Here is a 15,609-nt window from a genome sequence, read left to right on the forward strand (position 1 = left end):
GATTGGATTTGGATTGAATTTGGTTTGTATTGGATTTGGATTGGATTGCATTTGGATTTGGATTGGATTTGGATTGGATTTGGATTGGATTGCATTTGGATTGGATTGGATTTGGATTGGATTTGGAATGAATTTGGATTCTATTTGGATTGGATTTGTATTGGATTTGGATTAGATTTGGATTGGATTGGATTTGGATAGAGTTTGGATTGGATTGGATTGGATTTGAATTAGATTTGGATTGAATTTGCATTGGATTTGATTTGAGTTGAATTTTGATTAGCATGGATTTTTTATTTTTTTATGTTGTTCTTAAATCTTATGGATAAAAAAGTTCAACACCGTTTAGTTTTGAGTTGCATTTGGGTAAAATTTGGAATGTTTTTTGGAAGAAATTGTCATTGTATTTGACAAACAAAAGAAGGCCATTGGTTTCGTAAATTTGTTGTTCTCTAATCATCCAACAAAAGTATGAATCAAGTTTTATCTTTCGCGACACACAGTTTGGAAACCCACACTTTGAATCGTTGTTCTGGTATTAAAACCATTATGTTGAGTCAAGTTTATTTTGGTGTGCAGTTTTCAATGGAGTTAACCGGTTGCTCAATTGCAACCGATGTTCAGCTTCGTTTAATTTAAGGAGAAAAACAAGCATTGCATCCTTTGCTAGGAGATTTTTTTTTGCGTTTTATATGAGAGAAGAAGGGAAATGTGGGGTTTGAGTAAAATGCCTTCAGCGTGTGTTAATAGATTCACACATCAGCGTGTCAATCAGCGAGCAGCAAGCCATGACTTCGACCTCTTCTAGTCAGACCTCCGTGGCGTGCACACGCATCCACGGAGAGTCGCTGTCATAACTTCGTTCCGGTCATTTAGGGCCACACAAAATCGATGATAGCTGCATTGCGCTGCACAATCATGTGCATTTCTATTGCATCTGACGTTGTCTGACGTCTAGAATGCGTCGCAGTTATCGAACGGCATTCGATAACTGAAACGAAAACATGTTGCAGTTGTCGAACGACTAGTGTATTGTCCATAAGAAATTCTTGGGAAATTCCATTGGCCGAAAGCGACATACGGCCGAACTGGTAATTTCGCCGAAAAAGTTGTTTGCCTTAATAGGTCGTTTGGCCGAATAGGTCATCAGCCCGAAAATGCCGTTTGTCCGAAATGGTCGTTTGACAGAATGGGCCATTTGTCCGAAAATATCGCTTAGGCCAACATACGGTCAATAACTGAACGGGTAATTTAGTTAAAAATATCCATCCGTTTGGCCTAAGGGAAGATCCATTAATTACGTAACGTAAAAAATGAACATTTTCAACCTCCCCTTCCACCTATGTCACACTTTTTGTATTGAACATCTAAAAATTTTGTATGGATAGTCACACTTCGCTCAACCCCCTCCCCCTCTAAGCGTTACGTAATTTGTGGACGCCCCATAATGACATCTACGTTGAAAAGGCCTCTTTGTCAAACGACTGTTGAACAAAATTTCGTAACCTCGCTACTTTTAAACTCAATACTGGCCTTTAAGCCAAAAACCATCTAACCATTGAGCCGAATTGAAAGTTTATCCGAGACTGTTATCAGGTCGAAAATGGTTTGACCAAAAATGTAGTTTGGCCGGAAACGACATACAGCCGAAATGGACATTCAACCGAACTGGTGATTTGGCCGAGAAAAATCGTTTATCCGAATAGATCATTTGACCGAAAATGCTGCTTGGTAGGAATGGTCATTTGGCCCGAAAATGTCCTTTCTGGAAAACTATCCGACCAAACGGCATTTTCTGTCAAATGACATATACGGCTTTTTGGCAAAATGATCAATTCAGCCGAACGACACTTTTCAAAGAAGGTTGCAGAAAGGATATTTTTGAGTCAAATGGCTCTTTCTGCCAAATGACAATTTTTACCAAACGGATTTTTTGGTCAAATGACTTTTACAGCCGAACGGCATTTTCAGCCAAATGACCTGCTAGGGCAAACAATGTTTTACAAGTCCGGCCAAATTCTCCTTTTGGCTGTATATCGCTTTCGGCCAAACTACATTTTCGGTCAAACCAGTTTTGACCTGATAGCAGTTTCCGTTAAACGTTTAGTTTTGCTAAATGGTACTTGACTGGATGTCTTTTGACCTCAAGCCCAGTATCGATTTAAAAATAGAGAGGCTACGGAATTTTGTTCAATTGACAAAAAGGCAATTTCGCAAACCAAGTGGCCATTTCTGACCATATCCGAGATTCAGTAATTGACATTTGAAATATATGACATTTGGACGTATGACCCGTTGCGTTGGACTAAATGACATTTTCGGCCAAATGACTCATTATGTTAAACGACCATTTCGGCTAAACAGCAGAAACCAGACGACCTGTTAGGACAAACGGCTTTTTTGGCCAAATTACCAGTTCGACCGTCTGTCGATATCGCATGCAGCTGCGTATCTGATGATTGATCACAATCACACGATCACAAGGGACATATTTCAAATCATATATGAAACATTTCTTTAAACATATACGCGGCAACCTACGCCGTTTAGTAAATACCCCTTATGATAATGTAGGCAAAAAGTAGAAGTAGTTTTTAGGAAAAAGTTAGTTTGTTGAATCCCAAATTAAAAAAAAACATAGAACTAGCTTTGCTTGTTCGAGAAGTGCTTTTAAGTCTATACGATTTAGGTATTAAATGAAAATGAATGAAAATATGAAGCTCATTCTTTTCACATACTGTAACATTCCTAACTTTTGAATAGCACTTTTATATTGCATTGTACGACGGAGCCATCATCGCTAAGTGGAACAGCCAGATTTTTTTTTTTAATTTTGAGCGTATTGAAATGTATAAAATCAGGCATTTAGATGTCATAAATTAGCGTTTCGATACTAATAGATACAAATGAAACCAAAGCTGGCAAAAGTTATCGTAAAAGCAGATTCTGTACTATAGCTATGTAGTACTTCGTTCTATCGATAAATATTAAGATATAATCTGTTTTTGATAGAGTAACTGGAGAAATGATAAGGAAGGATCCTTTTCGACAGGTTAAGAGGTCTGTTCTTGATTGATTATGATCTTTGGTTGCAATGATACAATATCAAATACCTACGCTGAAGAGAAATCCATCCAAAATAATAAAGCATTCGAAAGGATGCACCATGGCCCATGTGGACTTATATTTTATTTTCAACATAGCATCAAATGAACAATTCTCGACAGAACGAGATCCGCTTGTGCACTGCAGGTCATGTTGGGTTAGGTTATGGCCCGACTTGCTCGTAAATTTGATTAGCAGACGTTGTCATAGACGATCGTTTCGCAAAATTACGTTCAGCGACAGAGTACTTTGCCCATCCAAACTACTTTCATCACAGTCGGTCGCGTGATACCTGATTGACATTTTCGGCTTAAAGCATCTGTGTCTATTGGTGCGGCTCCTGTGCAGTACCGTGCCGTTCCGATTCAAGCACATGATGAAGTTTAATTATATCGGGAATATTGTACTACCTTCATTGGTGCTTTCGCGACAGACGGCTGAACCAATTAAATACAGTCAACCCGAATCTCGCTCGACCCGCCACCTCTGCCAACGATGATCATGCATTTCTAGTGTAGAAACTAGTGCAGAGTAGTGCGAAAATGGGAACACAAACACAGCGTACCGGGCGATCATTATTTAATCACAGACGTCACATGCTAATCACGACATCCGAATCACTTGCGTCGACGTAGTCAGATGGTCACACGGCCAACTGGTGAGGATGACAGACTTCGTGCAGTCCGGCTCGGAAACGGAGGCCGCACAACGAGACGATCGACGCCGCCGACGATGGGAGCGATCTTGGAGGCAGCGCAACCCAACAACCACTCTGCTCTATCGTGAGCGAGCAGATGAATGCCAAAGGAAGTTCCTAAATGAGCTGAGATCGTCGGTGGCAGATTAGCTTGGGAATGTTGTGCTCGAACTGCACCAGATGCCTGTGTTAAATTGTAACGATCTACTCTAATGAAGTGGATGCAGCCCTCGCATTATCTGAGTTTACATTCCTATTGCGGATGATTTAGAGACGGTTTGTTAGTTTGAAATGGTTAAAGAATCCTATTCAAAGCTTGTATGCGCTATGTTTAAAGTGTTTTGAAAGACTATCAGTTTGTTTAGAAATTGAATTTCGGATATCAAGCAACTAGGTTTTGCCATACTGTTTGATACTAATCGACTATTGTTTTTCCGTGTACCAGTAGGGTCACAAAATTTGCAATTGACTGATATGCTATATTCATTTAGGTATTAAATTCACTTTTCATATTTTCTAATAGGTCCGATACTTGAGACAACTGGCATATTATCTGAATGATTTAGATTAACAATGACTATCATGGGGACGATTGAGCACACCCACAAAAAAGATTGATCGACTAAAAATTACCATCGAAAATAACATGATGTTTTTGCTCATGCACAGACATACAGCATCTAATTTATTATGCTGAGTCGATTGGTCAAGCCATATACCGTCGGCCCTCCAAGATTCCTTTTAAAGAATCTGATTTTGTTATATGTAGTTTATTATTGTAATAGTTTGTATTCAATGTTTCAAAATTTCACAATTTTAAATATTAACTGGATTCTTCCAATTTATTGGATTTTACTTAATTTTCTTTGAAAAAAGATCAATTGGGTGACACAAATCGGAAGTATCACTATGAAGATTATACAAAACACGCAACAACCCAACCCAACTTCCAAGCAGCAAATTAAGATTTATTTATTTGATCGATTGATCTCACAGTGCATCGCGATGATTCGCCGAACCGAGAGGCTTGGCGAATGGCTCACCGGATAGCGATCGAGTGGCATGTCTATTGGCGGCGAAAACTTAAAGTGCAAATAAATCATTTGTCATCTTCAATTTTCTTTCTCTCCTGCAGGTTTCACACCCCCATATCGTCGCATGAGTACACTCAACTTGTGTCACGCGTGGTCAACGCAGCGATAGCGCTTTTCGAAATCGTTCAATCGGGCAGCCGCAGTAGTGCATCGCGGGAAAAGTGACGGGATTCTAAATTGATTCTGACTACTATTGCACAGCGTTGTCATCACCTCACCACCTGGGGTGTCTGTGTAATGTTTGATCAAAGTGCGGTTAGTGCAATATTGAAAAATAGCAGTGCTATTTGTTTGCGATGTTCGATTGAAATAAATGACGAATTAGGTAAATATTTACATTAAATCGTTGTCGGTAGATTCGACGGCCGATGTAGATGCAGATAGCTACTGGTGTTGAATAAGCTTCGTACAACGTTCAGTGGCGCAGCGTAGATTGATTTACGCTGTTCGTCGTGTTGTATTTACCTACTTGGGCTATGAAGGGGAACAACATGCGGTATTTGGCAGAAGTCGAGATCATCCTGTACTAGAGATGTGCAAGGTTATTCTTTCATATGAGAAATTTAAATCTTTGTGAAATGCATTTCGCCGGCTACACAAATCTAAAATATGTCAACTAAATAAGATGGGCCAGATTCACTTGCAAAGGTGGGAAACTTCCCTTTTGTAGACACATTTTTACTAACAATTGGCTCCATTTTTTTGTCTAGCAAAGCTGAATGTCTACAACTGATGCGCAACCATTCAGCCTATTTTTGGGGATGTAGCTCTGACAAGCATAAATCAAGCAATCTTCTTTTCGTTGTATAAATCTTTATGAAACAAGATAGGGGAAATGACGGCTTTGGCAGGTTTTGTTCTATTATTGTCAGGGGGGTTTTTTATGACTGATTATGCTCAAATTTGGCCTAAACATTCTTTGCATATAAAAGAATATTGTGGCCAAATTTCATAAAATTCGGTCGACAAAAACCCCCCTGCCAATAATAGAACAAAACCTGCCAAAGCCGTCTTTTCCCCTATTTGACCAAAATATTTTTTAAATGGTGATAATGATGATTCCTCCTTTACCACTGACGGCACCTGCATTTATAGTACAAAGCCTATTCTGAACGAAGATTTCATCCTGGTTGTATTATCGTTTGTATTCTTTTTTTATGCCCCGCCACTCTCCTCCACACGAAAAAGATCTAAATTTGAGCTTCGGGAAGATCCATTAATTACGTAACGCAAAAATTGGCCATTTTCAACCCCCCCCTCCCCCCTATGTCACACTTTTTGTATGAATCATTGAAAATGTTTGTATGGATTGTCACACTTCAGTCAACCCCCCCTCCCCCCTCTAAGCGTGACGTAATTTGTGGATGTTCCCTTCGTGGTAATGGACGCAACAATCTTAGCTTATTAACTGGCAACAAGAATGCAAAAATATTCGAATAATTTAAATTTGAAAACTGAAAGATAAACAACTATGGATCTAAATACGATAGTGACAGTGACGTAGAGACCAGAGACACAATTTTTAGAAGAAATTTTTTTTTTCGAAAAAAAAAATGTTCCGATAACCCTCCCAGACCAATTTTCTGGCTACGCCACTGGATAGTGAAAACTACTAATTTAAGTTTCATAACAGAATCCCAGTGGAGATGTTCTCCTTATAAGGGAACCAGATGAATGACAATAAGCAAAGAAAAAACTAAAAACAAAATCGTAACTCAAAATAAATACATTTACATAGAAACTAACTTGTTCGTAATGGCTTTAACGTTTATATTAAGAATTCGTTGATTTTTCCATAAAGATATTTTACGTACGTGTAAAATCATTAATTTATTTGCCTTCATGGTACAAACCACCAATTTTTTACAAATAAAATGTGATTAGTTGATTTGTATTGCTTTGGTCACCTGTGAATCAAATTCTCCGGAAAAAGGGACAATATGTGCAGATAAGAATTGATTTTATGAATTGCAAAAATTAACTTCTCGCAAAACCTAAAGTGACAGTTCAAGCGTTAACCGTGTTAGTGTATGTATTATACAAATTTAAACATAGTATTATTGTGAGCATCAAAGTATGTTCTTGCACAATCTTATGGTGTGGTAAAAATTGTAAAGTATGAACAATTCCTATTTTTCGAGTTGATTTTTACACTTACCCCCTTTTTCCACTTCCCCCAGTGTACCTTAACAATTTTAAAGTGCGATCCTGGTCATATTGACCCGAACACGTTAGGAAGGTTAAAGTGACATTATTAACTATTTACGTGTATAGCTATATTTTACCTGCGGACAATATCAATATCAACTGATTAATTACAAAACACCGCATAACTCTGCTCCCAACGCTGATTGATCGCAACAAAATATTTTACCCATTCAAAACAAACATCTCAATCTGTTTGTTGATGTTTTATCACAAACGATCTCTCACTCGCCACCCTTTGATTCAACGACGACAACGATAGTGGTGGCGACAACCGGTCCCCTTCATTAATTGTTGCATGAAAGATAATCCGCTAAAGCGGCATGCCACGATCATGATCACGAAGTTACCTACAACGCATTGCGCGGGACTGCCTCATCAATCCGGCAGATTGCACTGCACCGAGTCCGAGAGAGCTGAGCCGCGCGGCGCGCTCGCGTATTATCAAGATTCTTATTTCAATTAATCTCGCCTAGCCAACCGGTCAGCTGGCGTCTATTAAACGATAAATGTCTTTATTAAATCCACGCTGACCGGTATGTCCGGTGGAAAGGGGTGTATAAGGTGCGCATAAAGGGGCAGGAACAGCGAGTGATTGTTTTCAAATATCTTAGTTGTTGCGTGTTGCAGAAATGGGTCCGATCATTACCTTCTGCTCTGTAAGTTTTAGGTCACCTCAAATTATTGAGAGCATTGGTGCTTTTAACTTGTTTTACATAGACGCCCGAAAAAAGCTTTGTCTCAGCATTCGTTCAACGATAATTCAAATCACAGACAAACTTATCTCAAATCCTATTCACCGTTACGTATGAGAAGCTAGTGGTAGATAGAAGTGGATTATGCAGGAAACTAACCTTGATTTTTTCCGATTAACACAAAGATATTCGTTGCAATAAAATCATTCAACGAATTGGTTTTCTCCGATGGTACAATATGATCCAACTAGAGGGACCATATCTCAGACCAGTTCTTCACCGCGAGATGCACGAAGGGCAATCCTGGGAGTCGCTCAATAGATCCTTTTATTAGTCATTGGAGGACAATCATCATTCAGAATGGCAATGAATACTCATGGCTAAAGTCATTTGACAACGCGGGCAGGAGTCTGTGCTGCATTCATTTGTATAGTGCGGCTGCTGTGCAATTTACTCAGAACGACGTGGATGGACACAAACCAGTGAGCAAGGGAACCGCAGATTGTCTACAGTAGGACAATGATAAATTGCAAATTCCGATCGCCTTTACTGGTGCCACCAAACCGAATAGGAGTAGTTGATAGCACGTTCAATTGTCTTTGCCATGTGGTTAGTCTATTGTGCTTTTTTGAGAATCAGCAAGTAGCAAAACAGCGTAAAGCGAACACAGAAATTTATTTTCGAGGTTTGTAGTGATATAGGGATGCATAAGAAATAATATATTTAAACATAATATGTGTAATGTGTCTGTATGAGTCAGTGATACTTAGATGACAGTTTTGTGTAAGCATTTTTCTAAGTAATCAAATCTGTACTGTATTCAAATATTAAGAAAATCTGTAAAACATCTACATATGAAGTAGAAGTGTTACGGGGGGGAGTGTTGCATATTATATCGCATCTTAAATTTGAATTAATATGCCAAAACAACTTTAGCACCCCTAGAATAAGCTTTATAGCTGTGACATTATCCAGACACCGATAGTTGTTATGTGAGGAGGTATCTGACCAGTAAGAGTCAATTGGGCTCTGTTATTCTAACACCGAATATGTAAGTGAAAATCAAATCTGTATATTTATGTTAATATTATGTTCAATAAACATTTTATAACAGCTTTGTAACTGACCATTGACAAATTAATTTGTCTGTCTGCTGAAAGAATCGGCGAATTCTGGAACCTCCCGCAACAACCGTGATAAAATTACTAACGCGGACTACCGTGATCAGAAAATCATGGGAACTAAATTTTCAAACTGCGTATTCTCAGGCGTTTTTCGACCGATTTTCACAATTCCTTTACGGATATCTTACTCATCTTATCTAGTTTTACCATACTGGTGAGATATGTTCTAGGGATGCTCATTTTTTCCCTAAAGGAACGTGAGTAAGGATTTTTTTTCAAAATGTAGTTTAATTTACTTAACATGACATATTTCACTGTGAACAACTCTTAAAGGACATTTCCACGTCGAGCATCCGAGCGAGACGGTTGTAAGTTCGCGTACGGTCTGCTTCTCTTTTGTTTTTTTCCTGGAGTACAGGTGTTTTGAAGCATAGTGCTTGAGTGGAAGTGGTGCTTAACTGAAGCAGTTAAGTAGCCATTTCGTTGCTTTTGCAAGACAACGCAAAATTTTGCAGTTTCTTCGGCGTCCATCGCAGGCGCAGGCATCATCGCCCCACGCCGACAGTCATCATCCATCGTGCGTCTCCACCAACACAGACGCTGCCGTCCTGCCACCATCCATCCACCCAGTTGCAGTGTTGTCTGCGGCGAGAACACCAACAACAGCGTGGTTCGCTTCGACCGCACCACCGGCGAGTGTCCATCCAGCCAGTGTGTGCTGCCAGAACCGTTAGCCGGCGACACAGCAGTGTGAACGCAAGTATTTAGGTACTTGAGCTCCCTATCATTCTTCCCCTCTCTTCTCCATCTTTTTGAAATAGTTTTTTTTTCTCTTTTCCCTTTAACTCGTCTTCCTCTCTCATTAATTTGTGTATGTGTGTTTTTTCTGCCTTGTAATAATTGTTTAATTTTAAAATTAATTGTGCCTCACTGCAGCGGCGCATTTCGTGTCCGCAATGCGCGAAGGCGTAGTTGGTGGGGGTACCTACTTCGTATTCCATGTCAGATGTTTCGTTGCATTCTAGTGTTCCAAACCAAAACGAAATGGACACCAGCAACGCTAAAATTTCCTATTTGAGCCCCCGTCCCAAGGTCTACCCTCACGATTCTAGTGGGCCGTATGTTGTTTTCTTCCGACCCAAAGGCAAACGTTTGAATATCAGCCAGATCAGCAAAGATATGGAAAAGCGATTTTCGTCTGTCACGTTTGAATATCAGCCAGATCAGCAAAGATCTGGAAAAGCGATTTTCGTCTGACAGACCATTGACATGGTTGGGTCCAGTAAGCTTCGCGTCACGGTCAGTGATCGCAAACAGACCAACGAGATTGCCACCTGCGAGCTTTTCACTCTCGAATATACACGGAAGAAAAAAAGTACCCAGCGTTGAGTTTTTTTAAACTTACTTTTGAGTTATTTTTTCTCTTCTCTTTCATCCACTCTTTCTTCTGTTGTCAAAAACAAAAGAGCGAAACAATCCAACGACGCCAGTTCAATACGGGAAGCCCATTTTGAGTTTCATTAGCTGAGGTCAAAATTGAGTGAAATAAACCTCCATTTGGGTAAATAAATTTTCCGTTGGGTAATTTTTTAACATGGGAGTAAAGGGAAACTACTTCGACCCCATTTACTCAATTTTGGCTTCACGTACGGATATTCGAGGTTGGGTGAATAAGGTTTCGGTCGTTTCAAGAGCTTTTTTTTGCCTCCTGTTGCGATACTGGATTGCAAACAAATGTATTCGGTGTCGCAGGAGGGAGAGAAGCGGATTTATTCCCCGTCTGACTCTTTCTGCGTCACTTTTTCCGGGTCCGCACTGCCTGACTACGTAGTGATTGGCAAACTTCGTCTACCTCTTCAGCTGTATGTACCGAAGGTCATGAACTGTGTTAATTGCAAGCAGCTGGGCCACACCGCTCAGTATTGCTGCAATAAACCTCGCTGTGCATCATGCGGAGAGAAGCATGTGGTGGGGGCGTGCAAGTCGGCACCGAAATGTGTCTATTGTAACGAAAGCCCTCCACATGCTCTTGAAGCTTGCCCAACGTACATACAGCAGTGAATCCACCAGAAGCGGTCTCTTCAGCAGCGTTCTCGGCGTAGTTACGCCGAAATGTTGAGAAAGCCGCTTCTCCAGTCGTTTCTGACACCATCTACTCGTCTCTTCCTTTGGACGATCAAGGTAGCTCTGACACCGAGGTTGGAAATGGGGTTTCCTTTGTTTTCAATGGGGGCAGCAGGGACTATGTCCAAGGGCTTGACGATCCCTCCCCAGGCCATCTGCGAGTTGTGGCGCCTGCCTAGGATGTGGTGGGGTTTGACAGTGGGCCCTGTTAAACCTCTATAAAAAGCTGCATGTATCCGCAAGTAGGCTCCGCCAAAGCGACCGTGTGCCGCTCAAAGCGCACAAGCCCAAGTCCTGGTGTTAGGTGGGACGCTAAACAGCCCTGACACGACGGAAAAGCGGGCATCGAGCGGCTACCTTCTACCAAAGCTGTGGCACCACCAACGAGCTGAGAACCGGCTTCATAGTGCTGGGAAAGATGCGCCAACGCGTGATTGGGTGGCAGTCAATCAACGCAAGGAAGTGCAAGCTGAGGATAAAAGGCCGTTTCTTCAACTATAGCATCATCAACGTGCACTGCCGACACGAAGGGAGATCCGCCGACGAGAAAGAAGCGTTTTATGCGCAGCTGGAGCAGACATACGATGGATGCCCACTGCGGGACGTCAAAATCGTCATCGGTGACATGAACGCTCAGGTAGGAAAGGAGGAAATGTATAGACCGGTCATCGGACCGGATAGTCTGCATACCGTATCGAACGACAACGGCCAACGATGCATAAACTTTGCAGCCTCCCGCGGAATGGTAGTCCGAAGCACTTTCTTCCCCCGCAAGAATGTCCACAAGGCCACATGGAAATCACCTAATCAAGTAACGGAAAACCAAATCGACCACGTTCTTATCGACGGTAAATTCTTCTCCGACATCACGAACGTACGCACTTACCGCAGTGCGAATATTGAATCCGACCACTACCTCGTCGCAGTATGTCTGCGCTCAAAACTCTCGACGGTGATCAACACGCGTTGGAGTCGTCCGCCGCGGCTTAACATTGGGCGGCTACAAGATGGTAGACTAGCCCAAGACTACGCGCAGCAGCTGGAAGTGGCACTCCCAACGGAAGAGCAGCTAGGCGCAGCATCTCTTGAAGATGGCTGGAGAGATATTCGATCCGCCATTGGAAGCACCGCAACCGCTGCACTAGGCACGGTGGCTCCGGATCAGAGAAACGACTGGAAATGACGGCGAATGTGAGCAGTTAGTTGAGGAGAAGAATGCAGCATGGGCGAGATTGCTGCAACACCGCACGAGGGCGAACGAGGCACGATACAAACTGGCGCGGAACAGACAAAACTCGATTTTCCGGAGGAATAAGCGCCAGCAGGAAGATCGAGACCGTGAAGAGACGGAGGAACTGTACCGCGCTAATAACGCACGAAAGTTCTATGAGAAGTTGATCCGTTCACGTAAGGGTCACGTGCCACAGCCCGATATGTGTAAGGACATAAACGGGAACCTTCTTACGAACGAGCGTGAGGTGATCCAAAGGTGGCGGCAGCACTATGAAGAGCACCTGAATGGCGATATGGCAGACAACGGTGGCGGTATGGTAATGAACTAGGAGCACGCGCGCAGGACATGCGACTTCCGGCTCCGAATCTCCAGGAAATCCAGGAGGAGATCGGTCGGCTGAAAAACAACAAAGCCCCTGGAGTTGACCAACTACCAGGAGAGCTCACGGTGGTGAATCACTGGCTAGAGCGCTGCACTGGGTCATTACCAAGGTTTGGGAGGATGAGGTTCTGCCGCAGGAGTGGATGGAAGGTGTCGTGTGTCCCATCTACAAAAAGGGCGATAAGCTGGATTGTAGCAACTACCGCGCAATCACATTGCTGAACGCCGCCTACAAGGTACTTTCCCAAATTTTATGCCGTCGACTAACACCAATTGCAAGAGAGTTCGTGGGGCAGTACCAGGCGGGATTTATGGATGAACGCTCTACCACAGATCAGGTGTTCGCCATACGTCAGGTATTGCAGAAATGCCGCGAATACAACGTGCCCACACATCATCTATTTATCGACTTCAAAGCCGCATATGATACAATCGATCGGGACCAGCTACGGCAGCTAATGCACGAAAACGGATTTCCGGATAAACTGATACGGTTGATCAAGGCGACGATGGATCGGGTGATGTGCGTAGTTCGAGTTTCAGGGGCATTCTCGAGTCCCTTCGAAACCCGTAGAGGGTTACGGCAAGGTGATGGTCTTTCGTGTCTGCTATTCAACATCGCTTTGGAGGGAGTAATACGAAGGGCAGGGATTGACACGAGTGGTACGATTTTCACGAAGTCCGTCCAGTTATTTGGTTTCGCTGACGACATTGATATCATGGCACGTAACTTTGAGAGGATGGAGGAAGCCTACATCAGACTGAAAAGCGAAGCTAAACGGATTGGACTAGTCATCAACACGTCGAAGACGAAGTACATGATAGGAAGAGGCTCAAGAGAGATCAATGTGAGCCACCCACCACGAGTTTCTATCGGTGGTGATGAAGAATTCGTGTACTTGGGCTCACTGGTGACCGCCGATAACGATACCAGCAGAGAAATTCGGAGACGCATAGTGGCTGGAAATCGTACGTACTTTGGACTCCGCAAGACGCTCCGATCGAATAGAGTTCGCCGCCGTACCAAACTAACTATCTACAAAACGCTTATAACACCGGTAGTTCTCTACGGACACGAGACCTGGACGATGCTCGTGGAGGACCAACGCGCACTGGGAGTTTTCGAAAGGAAAGTGTTGCATACCATCTATGGTGGGGTGCAGATGGCGGACGGTACGTGGAGGAGGCGAATGAACCACGAGTTGCATCAGCTGTTGGGAGAACCATCCATCGTTCACACCGCGAAAATCGGAAGACTGCGGTGGGCCGGGCACGTAGCCAGAATGTCGGACAGTAATCCGGCGAAAATGGTTCTCGACAACGATCCGACGGAAACAAGAAGGCGAGGTGCACAGCGGGCAAGGTGGATCGATCAGGTGGAGGACGACTTGCGGACCCTCCGCAGACTGCGTGGTTGGCGAAGTGCAGCCATGGACCGAGCTGAATGGAGAAGTCTTTTATGTGCAGCACAGGGCACTCCGGCCTTAGTCTGATGATAAATAAATAAATTGTTTTCAATGGCTCAACGAGGAAGAGAATAAAACAGAGCCAGCGACCCTCGAAAAAGCCTAGAAAACAGTCTCAAAGTGAGCCCCAATCCAACATGGTCAAATTCAAAGCGGGTGGAAATACTCTCAAAAACGTTCAACGTTTGTGGTTTCACATAGGGATGTTCGAGAGTTTACACCGCTTCCGGGAACATCTAAAACCCCAGATGCCCCATTTTTTGCGATTTCTCAGTCGGAAAGAGAACAAAGAGAGCGAGCAGAAGAATTTTCGAGCGCTCCAATGTTCACACTTTCTGGCATCGTGGAGCTCATCCTCAACTTCTTTGATGCTTCCGACCCCGTGAAGAACATGGTCAAAACTGTTCTTCCTATTCTGACTCCTCTCCTGAAGCAGCTGGCTTCAAAAAGGCCCCTCCTCGAGCCATTTGTATCCTTCGATGGCTAACTTAGTCAATAAGAGTAACATGATTTCGATTCTACAGTGGAACTGTCGAAGTATTCTTCCAAAATTAGATATTTTCAAATTTTTAGTTAACAAATTACAATGCGATGCTTTTGCTTTATGTGAAACTTGGCTAACACCAGATGTGAACCTTTATTTTCCTGATTTCAACATCATCCGCCGCGATCGGGCAAATCGATATGGAGGGGTGCTTTTAGGGATCAAAATACAGCACTCATTCTATAGAGTCGATCTTGCGCCGATGTCTGGCACCGAAGCTGTCGCATGTCAGGTGACTATTCGAGGAAAAGACCTCAGTATCGCCTCGATATATCTTTCTCAAAACACCGCGATATCTCGTAGAGATCTCTCGCACATCTGCTCGGTTATGCCCGAGCCACGGTTGCTCTTGGGAGATTTTAACTCCCACGGAACAGGCTGGGGGGAACTGTACGACGACAACCGTTCATCAATGATATACGACCTCTGCGACGACTTCAATATGTCAATTTTGAATACAGGAGAAGTTACACGAGTGGCTCCTCCAGCAAGAGATAGCCGTCTAGATCTTTCCATTTGTTCGAGCTCATTATCGTTAGACTGTACTTGGAAGGTGGTCCAAGATCCCCATGATAGTGATCATTTGCCGATCGAAGTCTCGATTTCCAATGGACGTAATCAAACTGTTTCTATCGACCTTTCATATGACCTCACGAAGCACATCGATTGGGGCACATCTGCGGAGGCCATCATTGATGGCGTAATGTCGATAGAAGCACTTCCCCCGCGAGAAGAGTACGAGTTTCTATCCCAGTTGATCCGTACACAACTTTATCGCAAGAAATCCGCAGCGTGCAAAGTATTTCGGAAACACGGTTCGATCGTTCTTCACAAACGGTACATCGCGCTCGAGATCCAGTTCATGAAACTTGTCAAAGTGAAGAAACGTGAATATTGGCGCACTTTTGTTGAAGGTTTATCGCGCGAGACCTCAATGAAA

General features: G+C 42.9%; 1 protein-coding gene across 3 annotated transcripts in view; it reads left to right on the forward strand.

Moving 5' to 3' along the window:
- Positions 1-15,609, forward strand: part of LOC134227029 (organic cation transporter protein) — a 220,900-nt gene that overhangs the window by 40,908 nt on the left and 164,383 nt on the right. For all 3 annotated transcript variants that reach the window (XM_062708214.1, XM_062708217.1, XM_062708216.1), the window contains one exon: positions 4,938-5,221. The gene's annotated coding sequence lies outside the window, so the exon portion shown is untranslated. The remainder of the gene's footprint in view (positions 1-4,937; positions 5,222-15,609) is intronic.

Source organism: Armigeres subalbatus, chromosome 3, assembly GCF_024139115.2.
Source record: "Armigeres subalbatus isolate Guangzhou_Male chromosome 3, GZ_Asu_2, whole genome shotgun sequence".
Lineage (NCBI taxonomy): Eukaryota > Metazoa > Arthropoda > Insecta > Diptera > Culicidae > Armigeres > Armigeres subalbatus.